The sequence below is a fragment of the Panicum virgatum genome, chromosome 2K (assembly GCF_016808335.1).
Source record: "Panicum virgatum strain AP13 chromosome 2K, P.virgatum_v5, whole genome shotgun sequence".
NCBI lineage: Eukaryota > Viridiplantae > Streptophyta > Magnoliopsida > Poales > Poaceae > Panicum > Panicum virgatum.
In genome coordinates, this window is record NC_053137.1 from 3964453 (window position 1) to 3973631 (window position 9179).

At 45.2% G+C, this 9179-nt stretch overlaps 1 long non-coding RNA gene across 1 annotated transcript; it reads right to left on the reverse strand.

The window, feature by feature from the left end:
• Window positions 1-6387: 6387 nt before the first annotated feature.
• Window positions 6388-6852, reverse strand: LOC120661826. Its single transcript, XR_005670102.1, has 2 exons — window positions 6793-6852; window positions 6388-6720 (listed from the first exon to the last, which is right to left on the reverse strand). It is a non-coding gene; the product is annotated as an uncharacterized LOC120661826 (long non-coding RNA).
• Between the last annotated feature and the right edge of the window lie 2327 nt (window positions 6853-9179).

Below are 9179 nucleotides of genomic sequence, written 5' to 3' on the forward strand. Positions count from 1 at the left end.
GAAGAAAGGATTTCCATGTTGCCATTGAATTCCAATCTGCTGCCAGCACGAGGTTGCAAAAGGGCAAGTGAAAAAGAGGTGGAAGGCAGTTTCTTGTCTTTGAGTTGTACATAGGATACAATTGTAGTTATTGCCATCAATCTTGATTTTTTTTCCTTTTTAAAAGACTTGTAGTGTTTAGTCTGTCCATTAGAAGAAGCCATGAGAAGACCCTTAGTTTGTTGCAGCATCTTGACTTCCAGATCCAAAGAAAAGGCTTTGGTGGATGGAAGTCCTTGTAGAGGTGATTGTAAAAACTCTTGGATGTATACTTCGATGATCCCCAAATATAATGCCATTGATCTTTGTCTGTCTGTGTCATTTGTACACTCTGAATTATTTCCTGCAATTCCTGAAATTCTTGATAGGCTTGCTCTGATAGTGGGAGGTGGAAAAGTGTTGACATATTTGGCGTTGACAGGAAGGCTGCCACAGAAATTTTCTGGTCTTTAACAAAAGTGAATAGTCTTGGTAGCTTTTCTTGGAGAAAAAAACCATTCCAAACATCTAGCCAAAAGAGCACAGTAGAGCCATTGCCGACTGTGCAAGTAGCAATTCCTCTGAATTTTTCACAAAGGTGTAGCAGGTCTTTCCACCAAAAAGATCCTTTGTCAGCAGTAGCATGAGAAATTTGTCCTTGGGAATAATAAGAATGCCATATCATGTTTACCCAAGGGATGTCTTTTTTATTGTAGAATTTGTCCAGATGCTTGAGTAATAAGGCCTCATTTTGTGTTCTGAGGTCAATCACTCCCAGTCCACCTTTGTTTTTTGGTTTTGAGACCTTTGGCCATGCAACCAGTGATCTCTTTTTTGCATTCTCGTCTTACCCTCTCCAGAGGCAATGCTTCCTGGCTCTGTCAATGAAGTCCAGCACTGCAATTGGAATCTTCAAGCTACACATTGTGTATGTGGGCAAGGAAGAGAGGACAGAGTTTACTAATTGCAGTCTACCAGCCTGAGTTAGAAAGGCTGATGTGGCAGTCAATCTTCTTTCAGTTCTGTCCATAAGAGGCATGTAATCTTCCACTTTGGGTTTGGTTGTGCTTAAAAGTAAACCAAGATAAGTGAAGGATAGAGTTCCCAGTTGACATCCAAAAGTATTGGCTAGGATTGAGGCCTGGTCTTGGTTTAAATTTAGTGGAATCATTTGGGATTTGGAATAGTTGACTTTCAAACCAGTTGATTCAGTGAAAGATTGTAGAAGCCCTTTTAAGCAAAACAGTTTTCTCTGAGAGGCTTTCATCACCATTATTGTGTCATCTGCATATTGAATAACTGGGAAATCATTACTAGGATCAACATTGATAGGTAATGAGAAGATGCCTTGATTGTGAGCCTTATTAATGATACATTGCAATAGGTCTGCCGCCAGGACAAATAATAAAGGTGAAAGGGGGTCTCCTTGCCTGGCCCCTCTCTTGCAGTGGAATTTTTTTCCCAGGGAGCCCATTTAGCGGAACTGAAGTGGATCCAGTATCCAGTATTCTCTTTACCCAACCAATCCAAGTTTCATTGAATCCAAGTCCTTCCATCATTTTCAGAATTGCATCATGTTCAATTGTATCAAAGGCCTTCTCAAAATCCAATTTTAGGATCACAAGTTCCTTTTTTGATTGCTGACATTGATGAATGTATTCAAATGCCCAAGCTAAACAGTCTTGAATTGCTCTAGTTTTTATAAATCCATATTGGTTCTTGTGGATAAGAGGAATGATGAGAGCTTGCAGCCTATCTGCCATTAACTTTGTGATCAGCTTGAGAATGGAGTTCACTAGGGATATTGGCTTGAAATCATTTGGGGAGATGGGATTGTTATTCTTTGAAATAAGGGTAATGAAAGAGCTATTGATTGCTTGCAAATACACTACTCCAGAAAAGAAGTCATTGCATAACTGGTAGATGTCTTCCTTGATGATGTGCCGACATTTCTTAAAAAACATCCCATTAAATCCATCTGGGCCAGGTGCTTTGTCCACTGGCATGTGTTTGACAACATTATCGATTTCTTCTTTGGAAAAGGGAGTTACAATTTGCTCTAGTCCTTCATGCTCAATGACTAGATCATTTATGTTGTACTGCATCTGAGGATTTGTTGAGTGTCCCATTCTTGCTTTGAAATTTTCCAATAATAAAGCTGCTTTCTGAAAATGGTCATAGAGGATTCTGCCATCTTGTGTGTTGTAGGCTTGTAATAGTGTTTTGCCTATATATTTCTGTTGCAGCTGCATGAAAAAACTTGGTGCTTTCATCTCCAAACTTGGTCCATCTGATGGTGTAGCGTTTTCTCCAATATTCCTGCTTGAATTTTAGAAGGGACAGAATATGCTTCTTGAGAATAGTCCTGAAATTGCTTTCCCTAATGAATAAAGTCCTTTGTTCTTCAAGCTTGTCCAAGACACTAAGAACTTCATTACATTGCTGAATGAGGTTGTTGATTTTTGAAATTCCTTTGCTCCATTTTTTGAGCACTTTCCTTAACATTTTGAGCTTAGCTGTAAGTTTGGTGACACTGTTTGTTGCTCTGATCTCTGAATCCCAGGTGCTTTTAACCAGATTCATGAAATCAGGTTGATCGACCCAGAAGTTCTCAAACCTGAACACATTAGCTTTGGGTATCATTGTATCAATTTGGACCATGCAAGGAATATGATCTGAGGTTGGCTTTGACAGAGGAAGAAGGAGGGTATTGGGGTATTGGGAGATCCAATTTGTAGATGTGAAATACCAGTCAATTTGCTCTAGCAAAGGTTCTTGTTGCATGTTGCTCCAAGTATATTTTCTGCCTTTCAGAGGAATTTCTTGGAGACCCAGAAGACTGATAATTTCATTAAAGATAAATACATCATTAATGTCCCCTCCTGGCCTATTTCTATCAGTTAAGGATCTGTAAAAGTTGAAGTTCCCTATGAGCATCCAATTTTCATCATCCTGAATCTGCAGATCATTTAGCCAGTTGACAAAGTCATCTCTTTCAGTTCCTTGGCAAGGACCATAGACAGTAGTTAGGTTCCACGATTCATTGTTGTGAGTTGATGTAAATTTCACAGTGATTGCAAATCTGAGGTTGTGAATGATCTGTCCAGAAAATAAGGAGCTGTTCCATCCCAAGAGAATACCACCGGATGCACCTTGGGAGGGGGAATAAGCAAACTTGTCAAATCTCTTTGGTGCAAAATTTCTGATGAAAGAGTGGTCAAAATGATCTCTTTTTGTCTCTTGAATGCAATAGATAGCACAGTTGCTTTCATCTAGCTTTGATCTGATGGCATTGCATTTATCTTCAGAATTAATGCCCCTAATATTCCAGTTTAGGACATTCCAACATTTTCTGTTATTTTGAGAATTCATCAGCACTGATTGAGAAGGGTTTTTTGCTGCTGTACCAAAGGAAGACAGCATTGCAATGAACTGAGTATCTTCTACCATTTACAGTTTGATCTCACTGATGTTGCCCAAATGCAGTGGGATCTCCATTATTCAGTTATGAAGTGGCAACATCTGTCTAACCTGCTGAGACGACAACGGGAAATATAGTGGCAACATTGTGTTTGTGAGGCAGTGTGCCCTTCAAATCAAATTTAAATTCTTTTTTTCGTCTTTAATCAAATTTAAATTCTTTGATACAATCTTCTTACTTCTGAATTCATATGATCTTGCAAATGATCTCCACCACATTGCTATATCTGTGATTTACAGATCAAGAATGGTCCGTTTTCTTTTTCTCAGTTTGCTCTGACCACTGAAAACAAAGGCTTTTGCAACGTCTCCGATGCATCTCCGGCTCGAGCTCGCCATGGCAGGAAACGAGAGCTGAGATGCGTTCAGGAGGGCCTGCAGAGGGAAGATCGAACAAAGCGCATCCAATTTGCAGGGAAGCAATCGCGATTTCCCGGCCAAATCGAACCCACACCGGCTCGTGCACGGCATGCTCGGGAGCTCGCCGGAGGCCGGCGAGGGAGCGCCGCGGGAGGACGACTCGACGAGGGGGCGCGGGGAAGAGCCCCCGTCCGCTTCGCCAGAGTCCGAATCGAGTGTATTATGGCCGTCGGATGCGGATCGGACGGCGCACAGCTGCCCAGGGGGTGGACGGTAAATGAAATACCGTCCACCCCCGGACAGTAATTGGGAACCGTCCGCCCCCTGGTCGCCGTGTCCGGCGGCAACGCCGCCCTCCGGCGAGCCGAGAGCACGCTCGCGAGGCCACGAAGGGGAGAATTCTCTGGAGCAAACTCTAGGAGCGCGGGAGAGGCATCCGCCGCCGCCTGCGTCATGGCCGGGCGGCAGGGGCTAATCTGCAAAAAAAAGAGGAAACGGCTGCCGGGCGGCAGGGGCTAATCTGCAAAAAAAAGAGGAAACAAAATTGCGGACAGGTCCCTGGGAACCGGCCGCCCGGCAGCCGGGCGGCCGGCCTCCCAGGCCGCCCGGCTGCGGGGCGGCCGGCATTTTTTTTTTGCAATTTAGCCCTTTTCGTGAAATAATTGAACATATGTGTTTTTTTTGTAACTTTTTGCAGAAATAGACCCTGGGGGTGGGCGCTGTAATATGTGGCGCCGAGATAACACGTCTTGACGCCACAGATCACGGCGCCGAGGTGCCACGCGCGCACAAGCAATCTAGTGAATATTCGAACTTGCCTTTAATATTTTCGGACATTTTCAGGGGACTAGAATACTGTGAACCACACATCAAATATAACGGTAAGAATTAAGAACTAAAAACTGCATTACACAATATAAACCATAGGAATTACATCATAATACAACGTTAATGAAACACACATCAAACATGCAGTGGCATGGCAGAACCCGTTGCAAGTACGGTAAACAGATTTTGAACTAACCTAACATGCCTTAGGTAATTTAGAAAAACACAACAAACACAACGATGCAGCATGTGACTAGCAATAGATAGTCCTAGTAGCCGTACCCCACGTAGCAAACTGTGTTGAGCCTTCTCCGCAGTATCCACCCATTGTAGGTGGTGCAGGTGGTGGTGGTGGTGCCTGAGGGGCAGGGCCCTTCTTCTTGTGACAAGGGCAATTGCAGTAAGGAATAGTGCATGGTTCATCCTGTGAAGCGGCATCATTGCTGGTATCATCATCTTCGTCGTCTTTGTTACCCTCGCTCAATTCCTCGTAATGGTTTACCTTGCATTCCAGATCAAAGATCTTTATCTGGAGGTACTCGATGAACTCCTGAACTGAATCAATTGGTGCAGGATCGACCCATCTGGTAAAAGCACAGTTTTCTGGAGCATCTGAAGACTGCAAAATAAATTTCATGTAAGGTATCTCAACGAAGATAAAGAAATAAAACAACCGAGTATTACCCATGCGTGTGGGCATTTGAAGAAACGCCGACCGTCATCCATCCCGTCGGTGCACATCTGCACTAAACAGTCCTCACCATGTCTGCATTTTCGCCACGGTTCTCTACGGTTATCGTATTGTCGTAGAGGACTTTCATTGGTAAAATCACTCTTGTGCTGTTGCGGAAACTCAAACACTGGTTCCGGAAAAGAATCAGGTCCAAGAGGCCCCTCCCATATTATGGGGTCTCCCTTTCTTCCCCATTTTCCTTTCCCAAAACCGTAGTAATTCTTCCCGCTAGACCCACCTCCAGACATTAGGTATACAATGAGCTTTGTTATTTGAGTGCTGCTGGGAGTTCACAAACTTTGGAGTATTTATAGGCGCACAAAGGTCTGATACCCGGAGTGTGGAGTGTAAATGGACTTGAAAAGGCTACATGACAACACAGTGAAGAGGCTAGCTGACCGAACACTGAAAAGGCTAGATTCAATTATCGAACTGACTACTCGATGCATCTCTGTGCATGCAGAGCATCTAAGTGCATGCAGACTCACAACACTGCATCGCTGCCGCTCGGTCGATCGTGCCTAGATGCCGCCTTCCCCACTACACGCCACAGACCTTCGCTGTAGAATGACAGTTCCGTCGTCCTCGCCCGAGAGACTGCTTTGAATGTGAGCTGGTGTGGTTGCCGTGTTGTCACATCTTTTTGAAATGGTGAAAGGGCACTACTATTGGGCTGTCGACTTTTGTCACGTTTGTCTGGGCCAACAATGCGACATATGCGAAACCCGTGATCGCCGCGCTGAGCAGTGGCAACCTGTGATCTCGTACTCGCAGATAGATACACTATGGTCCCTATTTTGAGCTATACGAGCGTGTCACGAAGTTTACTCTGTATGCGGTAGTCGTCATCATCGTCAGCGGGATCTCGGCCGCTAACTCCTCCCGCAACTAACTTGTCCTTCATTAAATCACGGAAAAAATTCGCAAGAGATTCCCTTATTTCACAAGCATTAAGGAACCCACAAACATAACAAGTTCACATCAATAATATCTATAGAAACAAATGACAAGTAAACTACCACAATCATAAACAATCATAATCCGAACAGTCGAAACAGTCCATAATGCCGCCGGAGAAACAAGTGCAAACAACTAACGGCCCCTACCATTCCGACCTCTCTTACGTTGTGCGTGTACGTGATCTGTAGGGTAGATATGACGTTCCGGTGGCCCCACGTTTCTGGCAGGACGGCGTAACTGAGCCAGAGGTGTATGCAAGCTGGGATCATCGTCCTGGGCAGGCGTAGCAAACAACCGTGTAAACTCATCCAAGGAGGCCGCGGCGTTGTCTTCAGACCACCCTACAGATCACAAAAAAAATTTAAATAACATTCAAAAGGTGAATGCAATTCCGTACAAATTATTGTACGTACCCTGTGTTGGAGGAGGTGGTGGTGGTGGATAGGAAGAAGCTCCTTCATATCCTCCTGGTGACGGCATAGGGTGATACGAAGACGGCCCCGCTCCAGTGAACTGTTGTGATCCTGAGTATAAATAATAACGTATGAGCCTTCGACCATAAAACATAAGGAAATAAAATTATGCACCACATATTTACCTAAAGCCCCTCCAGCATGTGGCATAGAGGTAAACTGGGTTCCATGAAATGGAGCCACTTGCGAGGCACCTGGCCCTCCATAGGGCTGAGAACTAGGGTACCCGTACCCTGTGTGGAGTCGTATTTAAATAATGCATATAATCATACAGATCGGTAAATATCACACCATACCTTCTGCCTGTCGGTGGTATAAGGGAGGCTGCTGCCATGCGGAACCACAAGGAACCGACGTCGACGCTTGCGACGATCCGTAGGAATCCTCGTACTCCGTCCGTGTACCAAAGGCCTGAAGCATACATCGGGCTCTATCACTTTGAGTGGTCCAGGCCTCGAGTTGTGCCGGCACGCTCATCGTAGACCCGCCATGAATCCTCATTACATTCAGTGAACAATCTAATTCAAGCAGCCTGCATGCCTCGAACTGCAACAAAAAAAACTTAGTATACAAATATTAAAAGATCGAAAATGCCGTCAACATTTACTCACCGCCCCAGCTAATGCCTCATCCCTGTGTCGTGCATAGCGATCCTGCGAAGTTGCAACATGCGACTGTGGATGCATGTCAACATACGTCAAACGGCAACGAGTCTTCGGTTCATACCAGGTCAGGTACGCCCGAAACGAAGGCTCAGTGTGTGGACCGGTATCCTCAGCCAATTGCTCGTCTGCATCATCCCACACAGCCACCCACGGTTGTAATCTAGTGACCCACATTGTCGAGAAAGGATGCCCAGCCCTTGATAAACTGCATGTTAAATAGAAATTAGTTTCACGTTATTAGTACATGGGTGCTCATACATTTTTGTTACCTATGATCGTGGCGCTGAACACGATCCAACGCTGAAGACACAGGGAAAGACTGGCGTCGACCGAACTGCCTCATGACTCTATCCGGGCAGTGGGCCTCAACTGCAACGTTGTACACCAAAGCTGCAGTAGTCATCCATAGGACCTGGTCCTATGTGCACACCGAAGATATCCCAAGCGGTGCACGTGCGGCTATAGCCGAAGGACTGTATGACTCCCACACAATGTCTTCTGGGGTCAATCGATCAAATTCGGCAACAAACTCAGGATAAGACCACTGGGTCTGTACATGTGCCCATATTTTCTGCAAAAATAAAAATTATGTGTCTATAAGAAAGGTATTGAGGGAACAATGTATGACCATAGTACACATAGAATATAAATTTTTATCGGGTCCCATACCTGTCGAGAGTACCAGAGAGTCCCCATGGTGGGTCTGTCATCCTCCATGTCACCGTACAAATCCGGCGTGTACGGTGACTGGTCAATCATGGCACGACCGATTGCAATCCCCTCGTAAGACCAAAGCTGTAGCAGAATTGGGCACCCCGTTAGGACAACATTCCTATCATTCTGCCGTGATGCCTTGCAGAGTCCACGATATGTGCATGCAAGAGCCGCTGAACCCCAACTATATAAGGGTATGGCATCCTCATCTGCATCGGCGATCTCCTGTGCGTATGGCAGAAGCACCCTATCCACTCAGTGCCCGTGCGAGTTGTTGAATAGGAGTATCCAAATAACCACAGCAGGTATGCCTCGAGTGATCTAGTGACACTGTAGTCATCAGCATCGGCTGCCAACAGATCCGGCTACAATGAAGTACGAATATTGAGAATAAGAAACACATGAGTTATTTCAAAGCCATCAAATACATCAACACATCGTTTTGTAGGAAATTGTACCTGAAACTGTAGGAGCCATGACTTGGAAGGGCCTTTCGACTGTGGGTGCTCATTGAAATCTTCAGGATCAATCGTGGTGGCAACACCTGCAAAACGTTCCTCAAGATCCTCCAGCCACGTAGAAGGTACCACGCGGGGCCCGACAGCGTCTCCGGTGATAGGAAGACCAAGCAGAATCGCTACGTCCTGCAGGGTCGGTGTCATCTCCCCACAAGAGAGGTGGAACGTGTGTGTCTCAGGTCTCCATCTGTCAACGAGAGCTGAAAGTAGAGACCTGTCTAGCTTCACCAAAGCACCAAAGCACTCTCAGCAAGACGAGCCACTGTGAGAAGACCTGCCTCGCTCAGCCTGCATCATACAGTGCTCAAATGTTAATACATTATATAACGAAATGTATAACGGATAAAAACAGAAAATATACGACATATCACCTGGGCACCCATCGTGGGTCTACAGCAACCAACTCTGCAGGTGGACGTGGACGCAACAC